Raw genomic sequence first — 22,375 nt, 5'->3', positions numbered from 1 at the left:
TCATCAGCCATCATGAAGTCAGCTGTTTTGTCTCCTCCTCTTTGACCCATTGCTTTCTTAATATTTGTCACCAGCAGAGTCATGTGTAGGTACTGTGCCACTGTCTTCCAAACTCTCAACAAGACAGACTTCCATTTGTTACCCTTTAATAACATCACCAATCTCTGCCAACCTCCATGCCACTGCTGCTCTGGAAGTGTTGGGTGAAACATTTTGTGTAGACTCACTCTGTTGAGTAACATACAGAAAAAGAGGAAGGGCTCCTTCCTTTCTCCTGAATTATACCTCATGAAATAATAACACCTTGTATTCCAGTGTTCTGAAGATTTTTTAGAGAAGAGTTTGATAATTTATTCATGTTATTTAAATTCATGGCTACCTTTTTTAGAATTGAGGCATAAATCCATGAGGCCCTGAATGAGATACAAGTCTAGAGACTGTTCCATGCTTTTCTCATAATTACTCTACCCTTCTGATAATTGAGGCTTAGACGTGGTTCAAAAACAGATCTCTCTCCAAGGAGAGTCTTTTTACATCCCTTAGACACATACATATCTAGAGAACAATTCTCAACTGTTTCCTGGACTTGGAACACAACTGAGGATTCCCACACCTCCAAATTTTGTTTCAGTAAGGAAACAGACATGGCAGCCAGGCAGTTTCAGATCTGTGTTCAGGTCTAATGGGAAATGTTTTGCAATTCAAGCATGATGATCCACCTGGCATTGCTATGTGTTGTGACACTGTACAAAGGCAAAACAATTAGTGTGGTTTTTGCATCACAGATGTGGCAAGGGGCCTAGGGTACAGATATAGCAAATCCATCAAAATCATCAGGGATCCCAGCCAAAACCTCTTTCTTTCTCCTTTTTCCCATACCACCACTGATGATTCCAAGGAATTTCATATGCATATAAATGGAGAAAACACTAATGTGAGTCTAAGGACTAGGAATGATGAGGAGTCTGTATTTCTGCAGGGAACGTTCTTTCAATGTGCACAGTGACTAAACTTTTCCATTGAAAAAATTTTCCACCCGGATAAATCTGCCACACTTTATGAGCAAATGCAAAACAGGATGATAGACACTGAACAGCCTAGAGACAGCCTGACCTGCCTTTTATTGCCTTCAAGGAGCCAATTTGAGCTCTGAGCAATGAAATGAGTCAGTGCTTGAGAAATGTAGAAACACCAGGTGAAACTTCAGAAGAGGTTTTTTGTTAAAATGCAAAAGGTTTTTTTTGTTGTTGTTGTTAAAATCAAAGTCTTATTCTTAGGAAAATTAATAGATACAGAACCACCCTGAGAACAATTGTTTAATTCAAGGAGAATAAAAATCGTTAAGGAAAGCATAGACTGAAGAAAGACTTTACCATTTCTTAGACTTTGTTTGTAAAGAGGAACCAAAGGGAAGAATGAATATAACTGGAAACAAAAAGCATTGCTGTGAACAACTTACTTTAGCACAGAATTTCTGTGTATTACTTTTAGATACTTAAAATTATAGTAAGATTTAAGAAAGTATCCACATAGCAATTACAACTACATGCATCGCAATGTCTTTGCTGATTTTTATCACATGCAACAGTGCTGTAAGCTAATACTTCATGTCAGTGATGAGAGATTATAAGACAGCATTATTTACAGTAGGTATCAATGTATTTATTCGGATGTGCACAGAAGCTGGGACTCTTGTTGTAATTAAATAGAACTCCCACTAGGGGGGGCAAGAAAATAAAGCTCAAGGCCCTGTGTACAGGCACCTTTCCAACCAAAGGTACGCTGGATACCAGACGAAACTGCTCAGTATTTATTTATTTATTTTTCTTCCTGGTGAATCATTTGCAGCCTGCTTTTCACTGTGGGAAGTTTCTTTCAGATTTATTTTCTCTGGTTTTTCAGCAGCTTTCTTTGGTTGTAAATCCATGCTGTGGTTGAGCAGCAAAGCAATATTCCAGCAAGCTCCAACAGGGATATATTTTTCTACAGGATTTTTAAAACCTTGCACACTCAGTTTCAGCACAGCCTTCCCCGGTTCCTTGCCAAAGGTAGCACTGTGGTAACTGAGCCTGAAGCTGATGGAGGGATAAAATTAGATGAGGAGGGACACACTGCTAAGGGAAGCTTTTGGAACTGCTTATTGACTCAGAAAGATAAACCGGGGAAGCAGGCAGGTCAGCACAATAGAATGTAATTAACAAATGCAATTAGCATCAGCGCATAAATCCCTCCCCCTTGACATTCTCCTTTGTATTGCCAAGGCAACCCAGGCAGCCTCCTCCTTTCCCACCACCTCCATTCCAGCAACTCCAGGCTCCCCGCCCTTCTCACTCACTGACTTTGCCCTTGGAGTTAATTTTAAGTAGGTCGCACCTGGATTAACATGTGTGTGGGTGGAGAATGGGGAAGATGGAGGAGTGAAGGAAAGGTGAGGAGAGGGTTGACCTAGGTTTTGCAGTTGCAATTTTTATTTTTTGCTGGTTTACACTGTTTTTGGAATATAACCCATGCCAGTTTGGGAATATTTTGTTACTATTTGTGACCATCATCTGGTTTGAAAAATGCCTATCTTGTCATCTATCCAGTTTGCAAATGTATAGATGTACACTCAGGCACTTTACTCTGTGCTCTAAGTGTACATATTCTACACTTTGGTGTGTCATTTCAGCTAGTTTTTTGTCAGATAAACAATGTTTCAAGTTAATTTTCAGGGCCACTAGTAGCCAGAAAAGAAATGAAAAGCACTAATATATATATAATTTATTATATTAATATTTAATGTTGAATATATTATATCTATATAATATGTATATTTGTATATGGGCAGTAGTAATATCTGAGTGAGAGGTGCTGTTGAAGGCAAAAGTGGGTACTTTAGTTTTTATTTAAATAGTTTTGTTTTTTATCATTTTAAACAAACACATGATGCTTTTTAAAAACACAAAACTAATACAAAAATTAAAATAAAATGCCTTTAAAAATAAAGATATTATGATCAGTTGGGAAAAAAAAGTTATAGAATATGAATGAAGCAAATAACTACAATAACTACAAAAACCTTTACTGAATGTTTTCTGAATGCCAGGAAGTATTTAAGCACTTATTTGAGTCGCAAAAAAAAAAAAAAAAAAAAAAAAGGAAATAAGTATTTTTATCCCATTTGTTTTTCCAGAGAAGGGAGCTGAAGAACAGATAATTTGTCCAATATTTCTTAGCAGTATAAACCACCATGTCATAATGCCTCTCATATTAAAAATTATGTTACAATTTGCTCATGACATTATATTAGTTGTATATTCCTTTAAGAGAGAAATTACAGAGGAAAGGTAGGCAGCTTGATAACATTAAACATAAGAAACCCTGATGTCAATGTGACTTTGGTGTCCTGAATAATCTTATGGATTTTGGAGTCAGCTAGAAGTGAGCTCACATCCAGGCTTCACCCCTTAGGCTTGGTAGGCTGCAATCTGAGCCTCAGTTTCCACATGTGAAAAGTGATCTAGTAATAGGCATCTCTCTTCCCATCTGCCCACTTCCCTTTAGGACCTCGTTTCACCCACGCCCACCGCCACCCTGATTTTAGATACTGTCTTCTTTTTGATGAGGAAGGAAAGACCTGATAAACTTATTCAGATAATACTTTAGTTTCATAATGCCTTCTCTAGAGTATTGGCACTAGTTAAAAAGATCCAACCAGGAGTAAAAATACTTATACCAAAGGCATGGTTTATTTATGAAATTATTGTGCCTTCCCTAGAGTATTGACACCATTTAAAAAGATCCAACCAGAAGTTAAAATACTTATACCAAAGGCATGGTTTATTTATGAAATATTGTGCCTTCCCTAGAGTATTGACACTATTTAAAAAGATCCAACCAGAAGTAAAAATACTTACACCGAAGGCATGGTTTATTTATGAAATATTGTGGGGATGAGATCCTTAATGCAGCTACACCCTGATTTGTACTCTCTTAATTATTTGCATTTTCTATTTGTTCTGTGGTAAGCAGGTCCCAAAGTTAAAGGAAGCTGAGAGGCTGGAAAAAGAGACTGACAAGTCTAGTTTATCAGAAATAAACATTTAATAGAGACTTATGAATAGCAGCCATAGACTTGGGCAGCGGTGAGATACGACGATCTGCCTCACTATCCCCCAGACTCAGGGCTTATATACTATAGGGAAAGGGATATGTACAGCAATTGCTTAAGGGCTAAATTTATGGTACATACACTAACATCAAAGTTGTGTTGACCTAAGGGCAGGAATTACAATAAGTGGTACATGCTGTTGCACAAGGAACAAGGGATAGAATAGAAATCTTAACAGGCATTCCTGGAACTGAGGTTAATCAGAAATCAACATGGTGAGGCAGGGCAAGGTGGCTGACGCCTGTAATCCCAGCATCTTGGGAGGCCGAGGTGGGAGGATCCCTTAAGCCCAGGAGTTTGAGACTAGCCTGGACAACACAGGGAGACCCAATCTCTATTTAAAATATTAAAAAATAAGAAGAAGAAGTCAGCATGGCAGATTAACATCCAAGATGGAGTTGCTTTAGCCTTCACACTACCTAGGACTTAAATGTAGTTTTCCAAATTAGTCATATATGTATAGCACATACAGAGATTTAGAAATGCTGGGAGACTTTGCAGCACACTTCACATAAACGCAAAGCCTTTCCATAAGGACAAGTTCACGTGGATGACGCAGCCACAAATCAGGCCCCTCAAATTTTTCAGCTGCTTTTTCCTCTAGAGGCTATTCTATGAGGAAAAATTATATATCGAAGACTCCTGTTTCGTTTTATATGGTGCCCTTGAATGTGAGGTTTAAATGGCTTATATAACTCACAGAAAAACCTGCTGTCCTCAATGCAGACTCTGGACTTGAGAAGTAAACAGCTATTAGTCCAAAAGGGACCCATATCGCTTTCCTGGGTAGGATACCTGCTTCCAGACTCCAGGAATCGGAAACTTTCCTTCAGCTATGTTCAGGCTACCACTTGTTAAACACCAAAAACAACGTGTTAAACACCCAGGAGAAAAAAAAAAAAAAGTAAGTGGGACCTTCTGTGCAGACAGGGAATTTGGTTGTATGCCCCAGCTGCTTGGTTGGTGCCACAGGGTTTGGCAACTTTCTGAGAACAGATTGTAGGAGAGGAAAGTTTGAATCTGGAAGGGACCCTCCCACACACACGCTTGGGAATCCATCTTTTTAGCTGGCATTTTCAGCGAATATTAACATGACTAAGGGAATAATATCTCGACTTACTAGAAAATGGTAGCCAAATGGGGTAGAGCTAGAGGGTTTTCTGTCCATGAGAATGATTTTGGCTTCACCTAAAAGAAAACTTCAACTCAAAATGTCTCAAATGATTAAGAAAATATATTATTTCACTTTGTAAGGAGCTTGGCAATAAGCCGATTCAAGGGTAGAATGAATGAGTGAACAACAATGTAATCAAGGACAGAGTTTCTCGCTGGCGTTCCCTTCTGCCATCCTCACAATGTTGGCTTAGTTCCTTGGCTTTGTCCCCTTATGAACACAATATGACCTTGCACTTCCAAGAGTCGCATCCTCAAACAAAACATCCAATGTTCCAAAGCAGGAGCAGGGGGCGGTGTGTGGGGAGGAGAGTGCGACCTCCTTGTACACTTTTGAAAAGCCTGGGAACCCTCCTGGCAGCTGCTTCAGTGACTTGCCTCTCACCTCTCATGGGCCCGCATCATGTTCCTATTTCTGAATCAGTCATTGGCAAGGAGAATGCCAGTACTGTGACTGGAATAGAACAAATAAGGTCCATCCCTGCCTTATCCTGAGATAATAGCCACATTTCTGGAACCAAAGGAGTTCCATTAGCAAGGAAGTAGATGAATGTCAGCCAATGTTGTCTGGGCAAGGGCCAGTGAGCATGTTTCAGAGACAACCTAGGGAGTTAATTACAAATTATCTCCTCTGCTGTAACTCTGGTTTGTTAACCTTAAACCTTGAATGATATCTGGACAACCTTTTTTCATTTAGCTGTGAGCCTTACAGGAAAGGCCTGTGGCACACCTGAGCCAGAAAGGTAAGCGGAAAGTGGCATAACCTGGAACCTTCAATGTCATGGCAGCTGTGCCTTAGTAGATCCACAAGAGAAAAAAGAATCTGGGGCTAGGAGTTGGGGCTTCGAGATCCGTCTGCTCTTTCTCAAGTGGATATTTCTGTCCCAGTTTTCTCCTTGGAGGATCCATTTGCTCATTCAACAGATTTTATATGAACATCTAGCATATAATCAGGCTTAGTTCCAGGCACTAGGGATACATCAGCAAACAAAACAGAAGTCCATGTCCATGGTGCTTATGTTTTAGTTAGGTTAGTGGGGAAAGAAACACTGTGAAAAACAAAATAAACAAGGAACTCGCTTAGCACATTGAAAGGTCATAAGCCCTATGGGGGAAAAAAAAAAAGCTGAGAAAGGAGCAGAGGGGACTGGGAAGTGAGCAATTTTAAACACGGTAGTCAGAAACAATGACACTGCGAAATAGCATTTGAGAAAAGTCTTGAAAGAGGTGGGGGAGTGACCCATGCAAATGTAGTTGTGAGAAGAGCATTCCAGGGATTAGAAACAACGCATACAGGCCCCACAGTGTGAGGATGCTGGTGCCTCCCAGTAACAGGAAAGAGACCAGTGAGGCTTGGGGGACAGACTTTGCCTATAAGAGCCACAGCAAAATGAAACAAGGTTGTCAAGAGGCCTGGCTTTTGTCAGTCTAAATTTTTAGGGCACCAGCCACTGAATCTAAGATGGGTAGAAGAAAAAGAGAAAAAAATACCCTTTTTATGGGTCATATTTCTATAGTGATTGGGTCCTCCAGGGCAAAATGGGTTGAGCGCTTGCCTCCAATCCTGACTCTGTTAGTAGCTCACTTTCTCACCTTGGGCCAAGCCACGTCATCTTTCTGGATCTCATTCTGTTTCTTTTATAAAAGTAAAGTGCCTTCACCAGATTATCTGAGGTTCGTTTCAGATTCAACGTTCTATGATTCTTTGTGTCTATTATCTGATAGAGCCAACAGCTCACTCTTCAAATGTAATTGAGAATAATTGTAAAAATGTCACACAAAAGATGGTCAAAACGACTTTCTAAATGTGTTTGGGAACGATTTTAATTCAGAAATGAAGGCAGAATTATTTTAAGGTATTATTAGTATATAAATTATAGATATTTCTAAAGGTCCAAATATTTGAGCATTGGAAATAATTGTTTACAAGTAAGATAATATCAAGTGAGATAGTATATTTTTGTAAGTTTCAGTGAATTGCAACGTTTTCTTCCCTCAAGAGAAGAGTCTTCTATTGGTCTTTGTAGCTTGGTTATAAACCATTTAAGAAACGTCAATTAAAACCAAAGGTATGCCTCAGTAAAAGTTACAGAAAATATCATACCAAATAAGTTGATCGTTGACAGATTCCCAAGTCTGCATTATCCATCCATTTATTTCATAACATTTATTTTTAAATTAATCCAAGATTTAAATTTGTTGAGCATGAAGCCTTTATTCTATGGCCCAAATCACCCTTCAATGAGTCATTTCAAATAGTCATTCAAAATAAAGCCATTGAAATAGTCATTTCAAAAAAGTCCTCTCAAAGGGTCTTATTACAAATTTTGTGGGAAACTGAGATTCTTGTATAAATTATTCTCATAGGTTGACTGTTCAAAAGCTGTTAATTATTTCATTCACTCAGTAGACATGTAAAGAGCCTATTATGTGCTAGGCACTACTTTGCTTCTTGGAGACAGAGCTATAAAAATAGTTCCTCGGCCTATAGAACTTTACTTTTAGTTTACTCATGTTTATCTTTTACGTGTGAAATGGAATAACTTAGAAGAAACTAGGGTGCAATATTGAGTATTTAGAGATATAATTCTTAAACAAATGTTGCTGCCTCATATGTTTAAATTCAATTATTAAATATTGCTTGCAATTTTTTTAGTTTTTAACTCTTAGTAGTGCTGCCTGGCACTGATAAGTAAGCTGGAATTTTTAATAGCTTTTCATAGATGAAGGATTTTTCAACTAGAACAAAAAGGCGTACTTGTTTGTTTCAATAAATACAGGTACAATGATTCGGAGTGAAGAAATTGTTTTTAGAATCAGAAGTTTAAGCTCTAGCTCTGTCACGTACTGTGGACTCAAGCAAGTTGCTTAACTTGTCTGAGCTGAGGCCTCATACATGAAATGGAGCCTAGGAATGGGTGCCTCTCAAGGTTAAATCTGCAGTAATATGAAATAGCCTATTATTCTAAACTCTAAAAGCATATCATATTATGCAAAAGTGAAACACTAATTTTTATTTAAAACCATAACAACTAAATTTATTGTAGACCTATAATACACACCCATTAAAAAGAATAAAAATACAAATAGCATTTAAATAACTTAAATTTTATCACATCACTTCATTTATTGAATATACCAGATAAGTCCTAAAAATGTATCAATGCATTTCTATTTTTTTAAGTTAGATCAGAATAGCACACTCAAAACAGTGTGACAGAAAAGAAAATATGTTTACCTCTGCTGATCTAAAAAAAGACGAGCAAGTATAATTCATTTTAAATAGCACAGACACATGACCTAAGAGAACATTTTTCTCATCTCCAGTATCATATCACCCTTCAGAGATTTGCTAAAGGTGTAAAAAATATCCCACAGGTACTATTGATTAACTCTCCAGGATTTGTTAGACTCAATGAGATAATAAGATAAGGTACCCACTGAGAGAATTTAGAATCTCAGTAGAGAATGGAAAATGAACAGCACCAACCAAAAGTATATCCCTACAGATAAGTTAAAATGGTCTTTTAACCTTTCACAGTCAATTTAAAGACTCCAATGAGCAAAATATAAATAATGGCAATGCCCTGTCTGGAATGAAGCATAGGTTATATACTAAGTGCCTATCACTCATCTCAAGCAGAACAAGCCATCATTTTCAGCCAAATGTCAGCCTCATATTTTACTCTCTATGTCTCCAAGAATGTCCTAGTTCTGTAGCCTTGCTAAGAAGATGTTATATTTTAAAATATATACCTAAATATTTGCAGGGTAATATTTTATCCTTATTCACTTAGCATTTGTCATAAATGTTTTAAGACTCCAAGATGATATCACAGAAACTAATGCTTGGAAAAAGAAAAAAAAAATGTAAGTGTGGTGATGTACATTATTAACTAGCATTTCTTACTATAAAATAATCTGGGTAGCTCAGGAAGCTGAGGCAGGAGGATTGTGTGAGCCCAGAAGTTCAAAGCTACAGTGAGCTATGATCCTGCAACTGCACTGAAGCCTGGGCAACAGAGCAAGACCCTCTCATTTTGTGCCTAATCCTGTGATCCACATTTTACAAATCACTTATTTAATTTTCATGTTTGCTTGATGAAGTACTAGACATAGTCTTTGTGGACCCAAGGACTGGAGCGGGAAATAGACTTTAAAAAATCAACATTTGTATGATATTCAGAAATTGAATAAAGAAAATTTCTTTTAAATCATACAAATATAAATGATTGTTTTATATTATATCACCACTTAAATAAATGATTCAAGTTGTAACAGTTTCTTTTGTAAACTAAATGCACTTGCAATCATATATTAGCATGTGATTTGTGTCCCACATAAATTCCCCTAAAGCTGTTCCCTTCTTCTATGCAATAGCAATTGAATGGTCTATGGAGAAAATTTAATAGCTATGCTGCACTTGGTACACCACTTGTCTCATGCAGCTTCCCACCAATTTTGAGTAAGGAAAAGAACAAAATTAGAACTAAACTGTTATGCCATTGACAAAATAATAAGTAGGAACCCAATAAAATATAGTGAAAGAATAAAGGCATGAGGAACCCATTACTGACGACATTGATTTCACCCCCACATAAACCTAGTTTAATATTCCAAAAAGTAAATACAGATCAGAAAAGTGAGGTAAAAACTACATGCACGAAAGGGATGAGTAATTAAAGAAAGTCTTAATATTAAGTTTAATAATACAGACTCATTCAAACTCCTTTTCTAAATAAATCTTAAATTAATATTTAACTTTGCTTACATTTTCAAAGGTCAAATAGAAGCTCAACAGATATCATGTCCTAAAACACAATGGTAAATAAATGTGTCAATTCGCTGTAGTGAATTCGCTCCTTTAGAACCAAAGCCCTAGTTTCCCCAGGTGCTGGGAGTGATGCCTGGCTCACAGCAGCGTCCTTCCCCAATAACTGCTTTCCGCAGAAAGGAGTGATCTCTCTCCACTGGTCCAGGAGTGGAAGACTATAAAGGCTAAGCCCTCTTGACTCAATCTAGGAAAATTCTGAAGGGCCATACCAACTCCAGAGCTCCCCCTGCGGATCAGCTAAGTCCTGTTTCAACTCTGTCGCTCTTCACCTTCTCTCTCTGCCCAATTCTGTATTCTTCACTCTCTTCCTGGTGTTGCTCTGAAGAGCTCCACCTGATAAAACAGATGCATGCAAATATAAAATCTCAGAGTTGGTCTCCTTTCTAATTAATAATATTTTGAAACTGCACACACTGTAACAGGAAATTGAAAAATCTATGCCTGTTCTCATTATTTTGCCATCATTTTATTAAAATATTTTTTCTATTTGTCTCAAAAATCCTTATAATGCTTTCCTCTTTTTCCTCTATTACATCCTTGATCAAATTCTGATCATATCAGGAATGCAGGACGCTGGCTTTTTCTTTTCTAGATGATAAAAATCATAATTTAATAAGGACAAAGAAATTTGAAAGGTCTTTGAATTCAGTTTTAGTTATAGTTTTTAAAAACCAGTAGACTATGAACATTTTATTTAGTCCTCCAAATTAGCATTAGTCATTGCTATTCAAAAACGCCCTTGTCTGATAGTTCAGATTTGTATTTGCAGAAATTGGGCTACTATGAAAATTAAGTTTAAAAGAAATAAACCAGAAGTTATATCCAGAACACTGCTATGTTTCTATTAGGGGCAATGTATATTTTTTAAAAAACATAAATAAACCCAATGTAGTGATTCCTGAAAGACCTAAACACAGAGCTACCATTTGACCCAGAAATCTCATTACTGGGTATACACCCAAAAGAATAGAAGTCATTCTGTTATAAAGACATGGGCATGAATATGTTCACTGCAACACTATTTACAATAGCAAAGGCATGGAATCGACCTAAGTGACCATGAGTGATAGACCGGATAAAGAAAATGTGATACATGTATACCATGAAATACTATGCAGCCATTAAAAAGTACAAGGTAATGTCTTTTGTGAAGACACGGATGGAGCTGGAGGCCATTAACCTTAGCAAACGATCACAGGAACAGAAAACCAAATACCACATGTTCTCACTTGCAAGTGGGAGCTAAATAATGAGAACACATGGTGGGAGCTAAATAATGAGAACACATGGATGCATGGAAGGGAACAACACACACTGGGGACTATCGGAGGTTAGAGGCTGGGACGGGGGAGGATCAGGAAAAATAGCTAATGGGGACTAGGCTTAATATCTGGGTGATGAAATAATCTGTACAACACCCCTGTGACACAAGTTTACCTGTGTAACAACCCTGCACATGTATCTCCGAACATAAAAGTTAAAAAAAAAAAAAGTTTGACAGGAAAAAATAAAAAAGTTAATGGCTAAATATATATAATACTTAAAAGCAGAGTAAATAAAGGTCTAGAAAATCCCTCCAAAACCCGTAAATCTATTAATTTTAAAATGATTTATTATTTACTGACACTTTATATCTACTATATATCATACTGGGTACTTTTTATATACCTTTGCTAGACCTCTCAACAAACTGATATATATTTATATGCTATGTATTTATCAGTATTATACAAGGAAAAATAAGTGAGGTTCATGACTATTAAGTAACAAGGCAAGACTACATGTTTAATTAGTGGTAGTCTTGAAGCTCATTGGCCAAAGGCTGCCAGGGATTCATCTGTAGTCATACAATGTCAAATTTACTGAGCTTGCTGCAGCAAGGAAGAACACTCCACAGGCAAGTTTTAGGAGCTTCTGAATCTGAGGAAGTCAGGACAGGCTTTTTAAATAGGGTCTTGGGGCTTGGCTTAAGTGGCTTTAAGAAGGGTTGTGCAAAACAGAGTGGATTAAAAATGATAAACTGAGATAAGCAAGAGATATTTGCTGATCTCAGCTTATAAGCAGAATCTATTCACCGCCTTCTGCACACTTTACCTGTAAGGGAACTGAGGATGTTTGAAAGGCTGCACTCACTAAGCGTCACCCATCCTGAACCCTTCCGGTACCTTTTGCTGAAAATATATTGTTTGACCTCATCATAGAAAAATGTAGCTTGGAAACAATTTAGAGTGCTCACGTTCACCAGTTCTCAAAATAATAAACTTTAGTTATGATGTAGATAGCTGGAACTAGCAGAAAATTCTGACAAAGATGTATGTTTAGACAGGACACGAGCTCTGCATTTAATTTTTCTAGGTCATATAATCAGTATATATACACCTTTTTTTAATTTAAGAAAAATTATTTGAATTTTATGTGCATAACTTACACCAAACTCAAGTTTGAAAATAAGTTGGATTCTTAAATGGGACTTTGTTTTTAAAGAAGATTTTTTTTTCCTTGGAATATTATTTACTTAAATAGATTTCCGAAGCAAGAATTTCATTATTATCAATTTGCACATTTAAACAAAATAATATATCTAAGATTACTAATTAAACTAATAGTGAAATACATGTGTTCTTTTTTCAATCAACAATTCATTAACAAGGGCATAAATTTCAATGTCTGACATCCTGAAAATCATAAATTAAGACCTGCTAGTTTGTAAACATGTCACCAAGTAAAATCATCATTGTAAACTGTATAATTGGCAGTGAATTACAACTAGAATAATTTTTGTAAAGTTTAAATATCACCACTGGCTTTACTTTTAATAAAACTGTTTTATAAATTATCTTTATTATTTGGACAGATTAAAATATTTAATCTAAGTATACTTGAAATTATTTCCTATTTTCATAACTATTATTTTATGAGATTTATAACTTTATTCACTTGATAAGCATTAATTTCGACTCTTGTCAGACCGTTATAGGGTTATAATAATGCACGAGACCAACTCCATCCCCGTTGTTCTGAAACTTACATTTTTTCTGAATGATGCAAACAAAAAAAAAAAGCAAAATAGCTAAATATAATATAACATAGGAATTAGTGTCATAAAAAGTTAAGTCAGAGAAAAAGACACAGAATAAAGGGTAGAGTGGGCAGGGATACTCTTTCAGGTCACTTGGTCTTTTTCTATGTAGGTGCCATTTGCAGATGGTAATAAACTGAGGGTGAAGCATGCATGACTCTGCATCAAACGATCTCTCCTTCCCTGACTAGATTGCTGAACTGTTTTATGGTACTAATTAATATCTCATTATATATGTACCTATTTTATTATCTGCTCCCTTGGAATATGAGCTTAAGGATGACAGAAGTTAAATCAGTCTTATTCATCATTATATCTTCAAAGAGAATACTATAAATATATCTAGTTTTACAGATGAGGCAGCAAAGGCCCTTTGGCAATCAAGTGCCTTAACCAAAATATCACACAACCTAATAAATAGGATGAGAAGTTAGGAAGAAGAACAGAAAGTATGTTAAGTGCTCATATGTGCCAGATATCATGGCAAGTACTTAATATTATTAATCCTCAAAGCAAGTGAAGCAAGCTGAGTAATGACCCCCTAAATATCAACATCTCAATCCTTAGAAATTGTGACTGCCACCATATAAGTAAAATGTGTACCATATAGGTAAAATGTGCAGATGTGATTTAGCTAAGCATCTGGAGATAAGGAGACTGTTCAGGATTGCCCACGTAGGCCTGGTGTAGTCACGGCAATTTTATAAGAGGGAGGCAGGAGAGCAGAAAGGAAGTGACTTTGGAAGCAAGAAATGGGCATGATGGGAGGAAGAAGCAGGAGCCAATGAAGACAGGTGGCCTCTAGAAGCTAGAAAAGGCAAGGAGATGGATAACCGACTAGAGTCTGTAGAAGGAAAAAGCCCTGTCAACACCTTGACTGTAGCCCAGTGGAAATGATTTTTGACTTCTGGCCTGTAGAAATATAAGATGATTCATTTTAATTTTGTGTTGTCATAAGCCACCAAGTTTGTGGTAATTTGTTATAGCAGCCAAAAGAAATTAATACAGCAGCCCAGATAGGGAACTCGGGTAAAGGTTAAATAATTTGTCCAACATTACAATACCTCTGTTGCAAGAAGTTAATGTTATTTTCCTGTATTCTCAGCCAAAGACCCAAGGCTGATAATACTAGGCAGAAATTGCCCCCATATTTTAGAGTGTCAAGTAGTTAAAGTAACCCTTATAGTATTTAATCAAAGATTGCAGGGTAAGTCTTTTGACCCTCATACCCACAACCCATCCAGACTAAGTAAGGCCAGGTCTAGAGGGGTTTATGTATAGAGGGAATTCATTTGGATTGTTGGCTTGTCAGACCAGAGGAGAGTAATGGGGAATGGAAGCTTTTTCTCTCCCAAGGCAATGTAACCTTAGAAAAGCATGCAGAGAGACTGGCAGTGGTTTTGAAAGATGTAGACTGTTTCTCACACCATGGTTGAATGTTTATGAGCCACAGATTCTCAGTCTCATCTTGGGGCATTTCTTGGAGGAGAACACTAGACAGTGCTTAACCGAGTCCTCTAAAGGGTGGATGCATTTATGCATATGAAAGCTTAGGCCTCTTTACTGCATGGAATCTTCTATGGGTGAGAATGTGGCTTGAGCAGCCCACTACTGCACAGGAACGTGTAGGGAAAAGAATAAAGGGACTTGCACTTCCACCATTGGAGCTGGCAAAGGTGCATGGGCCAATAGAGGCAGAATAACATAGCCCAGCTTAAGTCTTTTTGAATGTACCCTAAGAAAGAGGGAAGCCTACCAAAAGGAGAGTCTCCAGGGCCTGACACCCATGTGACAATAGTGTGCATTGTAGAGGTCCCTACAAGAACTCTTTAAATATTCACATACATACCTTACATAAGCAATCATATATGAATGCTGCCAGGCAACAAAAACAAAGACCTAACTATAAAAATAGGGGGAAGGAAGACATTTGTATCTCTTCCACCAACTCTCCTTTCTCACCTCATTCTAGAAGGAGGTAGAAAAAGAAAGAAAAGGATGATGGAAAGTGAAAAAAAATGTCAACATGCCTTTTGTCACTAGAAGCCTTTGAGCCACGGATCAATCTTGAGTTGTGCAGAAGAGAGAAACTTTGAATGGAATTAGAGTTTGGAGCTCTGATTTAGATTGGAAAGAACATCTGAATAACAGAGAGTGAGTCATAATGATTGAAAAGAAAATAGAAGTGACTTGAAAGTTATGGGATGTTCATAATGTGCTATCAGGGGGTGGAAAGATTTTGAAGAGTTCATGAAAAATAAAGGGGCTTCTTGAACACATTTTTAAGTTCAGCTCACTCAATAACCAGTTAACCTTGTAAGGTATGGAATGGAGAAGCTGGGGCTTGAGAACAGACCTCTAATATTTTTGTCAAGTTTTCTACACCATAATTGGTTTCTACTCCTCCTAGAAATCATCTTAATATTAAAATATAATCTCTTATGGATTTTACTTCCAGTGAATGTGGCTTTCTAATACATTGTACAATGTACTGATTTTAGTAGTCATCCATCACTTCTCTTCCTGCCTTAAAGAAACCATATGAACTTTACATTTCCTCAGTAGAATGTTTCTCTTTTTCTCACTAATTTATCCTTTCATTTTCAGGTTTGCCTAACTTACCACACTTTGTTCTTCCTTGGCAATTTGCCCATTTTTTACATGGTAGCCAAGAAGGAGAGAGATAAAATTATAAGGAATTAAAAGATTTGTTTCCAGGAAAAAAAAAGATTAGGTTATCTTTATTAACCTGGGGACAATTTCCGTGTAACCTTTAGGATTTATGATTAAAATGAAAGGAATGAAGAAAATAAAACAAAAATAAACAAGAAAACAAAAAACTGGGGAACATTATTTTGTCTAAGTGGTTTCTTGAATAATTCAAAGTGTCTTGAATATCAACCAATCAAGAGACTGTCAATTTGAATAACTCAATTCTGCTAGTAGAAAACAAATAAACAAAAATGAGAGATAGAGAAAAAAAATCTGTGTTCAGTTATTAAACAGCCTAATTACATTTATGAGATAATTAATTAAGCCCGTCTTGAGACAAATTAAAGCACAAAACATTAGTAAAGCTGCCAAGCTTGTCCAACCCAGGGCCCGTGGGCCGCATGCAGCCCAGGACAGCTTTGCATGCAGCCCAACACTAATTTGTAAACTTTCTCAAAACATTATGAGATTTATGCATGAACCTTTTTCTTTTTTTAAGCTCATCAGATATTGTTAGTGTTAGTGTATTTCATATGATGTGGCCCAAGACAATTCTTCCTCCAGTGTGGCCCAAGGAAGCAAAAGATTGTACACCCCTGTCAATTATACAAATTGTCTTTGGAAGAGTGAAAGCTCTCTTCTTTGTCCCTACTGCTTGAAAATTGCTAAGACTCAACGTTTCTCAATTTTCTGTTTCATACCATGAAGCTTAACACTATGGTATTTAAACTGACATATATTAAGTATAAGCCTGGATGGCTCCTTCTATTCTACTTAAACATTGTAAAATATATGTGTCTATCAAAAATGTTTCAGCCTACCATGTATGTGTTATTACAGTATTTAATGGTCGTATTCTTTCCCTTCTTACAAAACAAGCAGTTAGTTATAGAGTTACAAATTGTCAAATCTAGTTGGCATATTAGCGCTTGTCTAGATTATACTCCCCTCATGGTGGAAGTTGGTTGTCCAAGATTTCTCACCTAATCACTTGTAGAACTTGAATCAGTGAGCAATTCCACTGAGTGTTAACTCCTATCCAGTGCATCCACCCTCTCTGAATAGCATTTTTTCTTTCTAAGCTCCAAACAGCACATATATTTACCATCCCCACCCAAATAATACAAGATAAATTGTGGGACAAAATATTATTTGCTATTTCCTATTTTCAAAATGCAAAACCATGTTGTTTTGTGAAGTGCCTTTTCTCCTCTTTTTTTGCCTCCTCATTTCTGTGGCTCTAATCCTTAATACTTTTAATTATTCATGCATTTGAACAACTTTGAAGTGGAAACTGCTACCTGGGACCTGGGGAATCAGTTTTAAGAGAACAGCACAAAAAGTAGGAAGATGACAAACCGGAGAACTTGGATACAGTAGTTTGACCCATTTTCGAGTCACTCAATGTTACCTTATAAGGGTTCGCTCTATTTTATGCCAAATTAAGTGCGCATGACAGCATAAAAATAAAATAATTCTCATCAAGTTTCCATAATCATTTCCGAATGAGATAGGGAAGACTAAAGCTCTTTAACAATAGACTCAAAATGTAATGGCTCAGAAAAATGGACATTTGTTTCATTCTATGCCATAGTCTAAGGCAGTGCTCCCCAAAGTAGGATCCCTGTAGCCATAACCTGGGAGCTGTTAGAAATAAAAATTCTTCAGCTCCATCCTCTGTCTGTTGAGTCAGAAACTGATACTGAAGGCCAACAATCTGTGTTTAAACAAACTTTCCTGGGTGATTCTGATGCAAATCAAAGTTTGAAGTTTACAGAGCAATCAATCCAGAAAAATGTGTGTGCACAAGGATGAGAAGGAGGTTGTCTCTACTCCATAGAGTCATTCAAAGACCCAAGCTGACTGAATCTCTGTCATCTTCAACATGCCCCCATGAAAAAGGAAAGTATAAGTATATGTGGGACGTTTTCTAGGACAGTTACAGTGCTTCTTTATAAGAAATTCAGCACATGGTCACAGATCACTGCAAGGGAGGGTGAAAAATGTAATAGAGTTTAAAGATAACATGCCCATCTACTGTAAAAGAAAGCAGAAAGGATTTTGGTAGTCAGCTGATAGTCTCTGCAATGATGACATAATTATCTGTGGATGATCAAGTCTGCGTGTCATTTGTTGTATTTCTTTTTTTTCTTACATTCCCATTGTTTTTGCTTTAATTTGGGTACTTGCTTTAATTCTGGCATTGGTCAAGTATACTGCATAAAGAGAGCTGATGAGTAAGCTGATGAGGTAACAAGGTCTATTAGTCTGTTGGTGTTGCTAAAAAGGAATACCTGAGACTGGGTCATTTTTTTTTAAAGAAGTTTATTTGGCTCATGTTTCTACAGGCTGTACAAGAAGCATGGTGCCCATATCTGCTTCTGGTGAGGGCTTCAGGCTTCTTCCATGCCTGGTGAAAGGTGAAAGGGAGCCAGTAGCATGTTCAGAGATCACATGGTGAGAGAGGAAGCAAGGGAGAGGGAAGCGAGGTTGCAGACATTTTTTCACAGCCAGCACAGGGGCAGTGGGGCCTGGAGGACTAAGAGAGGACTCACTCATTACCACAAGGAAGTCACCAAGCCATTCATGAGGGATCCACCCCTATGACCCAACACTTCCCTTTAGGCCCCACCTCCAACATTGGATATCAAATTTCAACATGAGGTTTAGAGGCTCAAATATCCAAAGTATAGCAGAGGGTAATTCAAAAACAAGGAAACACTGTCAGATGTTGCTGAGAAATCAATTAAATGGAGACTAAAAATGTGCCTTGGATTTGGCAAAATGGAGGTCATTGATGACTGTAGGAAGGAATGTTCCATAAAATAATGCTATAGAGCCATGTTGGCATGGAGTGTCTTAGTAATTAGAGAACAGAGACAAAAAAGTGTAATTTTTTGTTTTTTTTGAGATGGAGTCTCGCTGTGTCACCCAGGGTGGAGTGCAGTGGCGCAATCTTGGCACACTGCAACTTCCACCTCTCCAGTTCAAGCAATTCTTCCTGCCTCAACCTCCCGAGTAGTTGGGATTACAGGCACGCACCACCACACCCAGCTAATTTTTGTTTTTTTTTTGTTTGTTTGTTTGTTTTTTGTTTTTTTTTTTTGTTTTTTTTAGTAGAGACAGGGTTTCACCATGTTGGCTAGGCTGGTCTTGAACTCCTGACCTAGGAGGTGTTCAAGGTCTTGAACACCTGCCTTGGCCTCCCAAAGTCCTGGGATTACAGGTGTCAGCCACCATGCCTAGCCATAAATAATTTTTAAAAGATTATCTACAGAGTGGAGGACAGATAGGGCTGTAAGTACAGGAAGATATGGGATAGAGGCCTGAAGATTAATATATTTGATGGAAAATATTAGTTGAGAAATTGTAGTTGAATACTCCGGAAAAAGAAGTTGGCTACTATTCCTGAGAAAGTATAATGGAGCACAAACATACCAATGGGAAGGATGATGGAATGTAACAGGTAGTCAGGAGACATTCACAGATGTGGAGAAAATTGAAGTAATCATTGGGAAAATTGAGACAAAGTTTATAGAGTAACACAGATGGATTGCTGAGCAGTAATAAAGAACTATTTGAAGTTACCTTGCACAAATCTACACAAAACCATTACAATTGCACATTCAAGTTCAGTGGATTGCTATATTAACTTGGATGTCAAAAAGCCCTAAAATTACATCTATTGTAGTTTCTGTTAATTTTTTTGTTTTATAAAACATTTTACTGGCCAAGATTAGAAAAACTATAATTTTATTCTGCCTAATCCTGCTTAATTTATCATTGTTAGGAATGCTTTAGTCAGTAGGTTTATGATAAATACCAAACCATATAAATTAGTAACTCTCCCAAGGCTTCAAAATTAACATTCTTGTAAGAGGTTTTAATAACATGACATCATTTCTCTTTTATTGGAATTACAAAAAATTCTAAAAAGAAACTCATCAAATAAGCCAATGCTTCCTGTTTATTAAAAATAATTAAGAAAATTGAGTACACATATTAACATTCAGGTTTTTTTCCCAGGATGAAAAACAACATGCATTTCTCAATCATTAAACATATTATTTCAAAAATCAAGTCTCTAGGTGCTTACAGATTGTGAGCTGGGCACTTACCTAATGCTGTGCTTTCACCCTAGCAGTGGGACTTCTTTAGACTTCTGAATGTGTCATGCGCTTTGCTAAAGCTCACCATGTTGCTCTGAAAAGTTGAGTCAAGCCTAGGTGTTCTCTGAGAGCAGATTCAGAGATTCTAACTACTGCTTGAGACTTAAGATTCACCACTTACCTACAGGTTGAGTAATCCAGGATGTCCTACCTCTCAAAGCACAATACTCTAAAATCATATAGAGATTATCTTGATAATTCATTGTCAATACATTCACATACAGTTTCCAACATTTATTAGGAATTGAAATACTTAATTTGATCCATTAAACTGTATTTGCGTGGACCATGTTGCTTATCTTTCTAAGTAGGCATATAACCTATTTTTGAAAATAATTTTATCATGGTTGGTGGTTAACAGAGGTTTTCAAATAACATGGGGCTCCTTTGAGTCATTTTTGATAAAGGCATATGTAATTATCTTTGCTACCTGAGATCTCTGTGATTTGTATCTAGTTCTTTTTCTACCTGGTTTCTACCTTTAAAGATGGGTATCATGAGAGGACATATTTATGGTTGGCCTTTATAGGAACATTTTCCCACCTCTTCAGCAGATGTGAGAACACAAATGGGCTTTATCAAATTAGATTGTCATAATTTTTACAAATTTATATTGGATGATTTCTTTTTTGATTTATGCAAAGCAAAGCCTGGTTTCATCTGACTGTGAATGTTGAAGAACTTTGTAGAATTATCAGTGCTTTCTAGAAGTGGTATAATTTTTAAAATGTTTTTTACTGTCTCAACTACAATAAAGGAATCCAAGAAAGACCACAGAATCAGAAGAACTATCAGTTCTCTATCCATTTAGATAAGTAGTTTAATTTCTATAAGTGAATAATTCTTTTAAATAATTTCAACATATATAATGCTGTGGTCAACAAGTTAAATATCCCACCCTCAAAAAAACATTAAACAAAACAAAATGAAAGAAATACAGGCGGATGGTAATTTGGCATAATTGCATTTCATTTTTGTGGAATTGCATTCCACATTAATTTCATTTTTATATTCCTCGCCATTAGTGAAAATGGATTACGTATTTATCCACGTAACCAATTGTTATTTTGCAATTATATTTAAAAGTTTATAACAGAAAGTTTTCTCTATTGATTATATACTAAATTTTAGTTGTTGCTGCATAACAAGAGAGCAAAAATGTCTATTTTCAGGTTCACATCCTTACTGTCTTATTTGACAACGCTAGGTTCATGAATAATTGGTATTTTTATTACTTCTCTGATCACTTACTCATTCAGCAAGTAGTTATTAAGCTTCCTATCCTTTGAGAAGCATTTTATCAGGATTGTGGATACATACAGGAAAAAAATAGACAAGAGCTCTGCCTTCATGAAACTGATATTCTGGAGAAAGCCTGAAAGTAAACAAATTAATATATATTTGGTGATGAAAACTGGAAAAGAAAATAAAGCAGAACAAGAAAGCTAGAAAACACTGGGTTTATTTTATACAGGACACTCAGGGAAGATCTCTGATATGGTAACATCCGAGCAAAGACCTGAGCAGGTGACTTAATTAAGGACATTTTGAGGAAAAGGAATTACACTGGAGTGCATTCAAGGAAGTTCAGAAAGGCCAATGAGACAGAAGCAGAGTGAGTAAGAGGGTGATACAGGTATGGCCAGATGGTTAGCAGAATCAGATAGGGCAATTAGGGATTATAGGCCATGGTAAGGACTTTGACTCCTACTCTAATTAAGGTGAAGGCCCACTGTAAGAGTTGAGTAGGGAAAAGACATGCTCTGATTAAGTTATAAAAGGATCATTATTATGGCTTATCTGTGGAGTATATCCATCAGAGGGATGAGTGAAAGCAGGGAAGCCAGTTAGGAGGATATTTTAATAATCCAAGTAAAATATATTGGTGACTTGGACAAAAAAGAGGTGGGATACTTAGAAACATAGTAGGTATATTTTGAACATGAATCGGCAGAATTTGCTGATGGGTGGTTGTGGGTATGAGAAAAATGTATGAGAAAAGAGTCAGTGATGACTATTCCCTATCCTCCAGCTAGTGGAAATTGGAAGAATAGCATTTCGACTTATTTGTATAAGCAAGAGTGCAAAATGTGAAAGTGAGGTGGGTGGGGGCTGGAGTTTGGTTTTAGATATGGTTAGTATGACTAATGTAGATTGACATTATTTAGAATTACAAATGTAAAATAGATAATTGAATATATGAACTTGGACTTAATTGGAGAGTACCACAATAGAGATAAATTTCAGAGTTATCAGTG

General features: G+C 36.7%; 1 pseudogene; it reads left to right on the top strand.

The window, feature by feature from the left end:
* The window catches only part of LOC107976044 (transcription factor IIIA-like), a 47,199-nt pseudogene that overhangs the window by 14,119 nt on the left and 10,705 nt on the right, over positions 1 to 22,375 (top strand).

The sequence above is a fragment of the Pan troglodytes genome, chromosome 6 (assembly GCF_028858775.2).
Source record: "Pan troglodytes isolate AG18354 chromosome 6, NHGRI_mPanTro3-v2.0_pri, whole genome shotgun sequence".
Taxonomy (NCBI): Eukaryota; Metazoa; Chordata; class Mammalia; order Primates; family Hominidae; genus Pan; species Pan troglodytes.
The sequence above is the reverse complement of the archived record's forward strand: the minus strand, read 5'-3'. Positions and strand labels throughout refer to the sequence as shown.